This window comes from Eurytemora carolleeae, unplaced genomic scaffold (assembly GCF_000591075.1).
Source record: "Eurytemora carolleeae unplaced genomic scaffold, Eaff_2.0 scaffold941, whole genome shotgun sequence".
NCBI lineage: Eukaryota > Metazoa > Arthropoda > Copepoda > Calanoida > Temoridae > Eurytemora > Eurytemora carolleeae.
The window spans coordinates 47,575-50,438 of NW_019396895.1; positions in this window are offsets into that span (position 1 = coordinate 47,575).

Here is a 2,864-nt window from a genome sequence, read left to right on the forward strand (position 1 = left end):
GTTTGAAGGAGAAACAGCAGGTAGAAGGAGAAACAGAAAGTAATAACAAGAAACAGAAGGAGAAAGAAAAACTAATAGAAAAAAACAGAAGAATAAAAAAAAACAGGGAAAAAAAGTATACAAAATTAATGGTTTGTGTGGATTGTGTTTGTACACTAGAATCATCAAGGGACCGAATAAACATTTTAGAAAAGAAAACATTTTTTCTGTTTTTATGAAAATAAGACAAATATCTTAAATTGTGTTCTGGACATTGCAGATCAGTGTCCAGCTAAAAATTTGGTTGAATATCTTGAACATTCTGTTGAAATATTTAATATGGCGAAGAAAATGATATAACTATTAAAAGTTTAAAGCTGGCTGGACCAATATGGCCGGAGATAACAAAAATTGTCAATTGAAAAGAAGAAAAAAATTTAAATAAAGGGAAATGTGCGAAATCTTGTTCTTGTTAAATTTTATGATGTATGAAGTAACTTATATGATGGCCCAAGTAGAAGGAAAAAATAAAAACCAAAACAAGCAACAATAAAGATAGGTGCGCGAAGCTCCCTAATATTTTTAATAAAATAGGAATTATTCCGAACATCATCATAACTAAAGGATTAATAGCAAAAAAGGGGAAATTGGGAGGGGGAGGGGGCGGGGGGTTATGTCACTTTTTTTCCTTAAGTTCTCTGCAACGAGCCCAATATAATCGTAAAAATGCTCATTATTAACCCTGTTTACCGTAGTGTATACTGTATAGGTACCATTACTAGTATAAAACCTGAAGTGACCTGATTCTGAAACAACTTATAAAACCTAAATTTCCAAATTCTTGATTTATTTTTCATAATTAAGATCCACGCATGATTATATAAACTGGTCAACAGCATTGTCAAAGTACGATGGATTGTAAATGAACAGGGCTTCCCAAAAAAACTTTACGTTGTAAATATTTTTCGTTTAATTCTTACAATCCATGTTATTTTGGAAAGTTTTTTATTTCAATAGTTGCAAGGTGTATTTTGTTTATTTCTGGAACTTATATTTTTTGTTACACCCACTTCTTTGATTATAAGTCAAAAATCAATTTTTCGAATTTTTCAAATGTTAGATTTATGCGTTTTTATATTTTGTATATTTTACAGTGTATCCGTTGTATATTTTACAGTGTATTCATTGTATAGTTTACAATGTATCAGTTGTATAGTTTACAGTGTCTTAGTTGTATAGTTTACAAGTGTATAGTTTACAATGTATTAGTTGTATAGTTTACAGTGTATAGTTTGTATAGTTTACAGTGCACGTGTATTGATTGTATAGTTTACAGTGTATCAGTTTTATAGTTTACAGTGTATAGATTGTATAGTTTACAGTGTATCAGTTTTATAGTTTACAGTGTATAGTTTGTATAGTTTACAGTGTATCAGTTGTATAGTTTACAGTGCACGTGTATTGATTATATAGTTTACAGTGTATCAGTTTTATAGTTTACAGTGTATCAGTTGTATAGTTTACAGTGCACGTGTATAGATTGTATAGTTTACAGTGTATCAGTTTTATAGTTTACAGTGTATAGATTGTATAGTTTAGTTTTACATTGTATCAGTTGTATAGTTTACATTGTATCAGTTGTATTGTTTGTATAGTTTGTATGTATGGTGTGTTTAAAAAACAATGATTTTATATCTGCTACCACCCACACCAGACGATTAACTGTTTCTTAACATTATTTTTAATTGTGCATAATGTTTAGAACTGCATACAATACAGCTACAAAACTAGATTAAACTCACTATCTACAGTCTTTAATTGTAAAAGTCTGTATCGAAGATGTATTCTGCTTGGAGCTTTTCTGAAAAATGTGTGAGAAAAAAATCTAGATTTTCTGTGAATTGACTTGAAATTTTAATTATTAAAAAAATGGGACAATCTTGCCCAACAATCTTTTCAAATATATAATTTGGTTAAAAACCTAGAAATTCATTAAAAAAGTCATTAGGTTCAGATAGGTTCAGAAATCATAAAGGACTGGACTTTTTTGCTGTTTTTTTTTGTTCCCTAATCAGGATTGAAAATTCCCTATAAACTAATAAGTTCACAACTTCAGAAGTTATGAAACAAATTTTATTCAAATCGGACTCTTAAATTTATGTTAAAAAACTATTTCCTAACTGAGCTGAAAACTTTAGAATTGTGGATATCGAGATCAATGCTTAATCTCCTCTTTTAGTTAATGTTCAGATTATTAATCCACAAAAGTGCCTAAAATTCTACCAACCAGAGTGTACCAAAAAGAGGATGAAGAAAACCATAAGTTTCCACGGTGGATATTTAGATTAAGCGATCGGGATTAAGTGTATTAGCTTTTCTAAAGTTTTCAGCTCTAAGCTGGGAACTGTAGAATGGGATATCTTTAATCCTGATCGGTTAATCTGGAGATTAATAACAAGAGGAGAACAAGCATTATTTAATCTAGAGATTAAGAAAAAGACAGGATCAATCATTAATCCCGACATCCACCATTCTAAAGTTTTCACCTCTGGTCTCTTTAGTTTTCTTGAGATTAAATCCGTTGTGCATATTTTGCTTGGACACCCTGTATTGAGCTGTTTTGTTTGGACACCCTGTAATGAGTTGTTTTGTTTGGACACCCTGTTTTGAAACGTTTTGCTTGGACACCCTGTATTGAATTGTTTTGTTAGGACACCCTGTATTGATTTATTCTAGCTCTAATCTTGTTCTAAACTAGAATTCATCTTTTATAATTGCACGTTATTAAAGTTTAACATGCAGCTAGGCAGTTAGGCAGGTTTTATATAAATCAAGAATTCACAATTCCCCACGCCACCCGCCTCAAGTCTATTTTAAACTATATA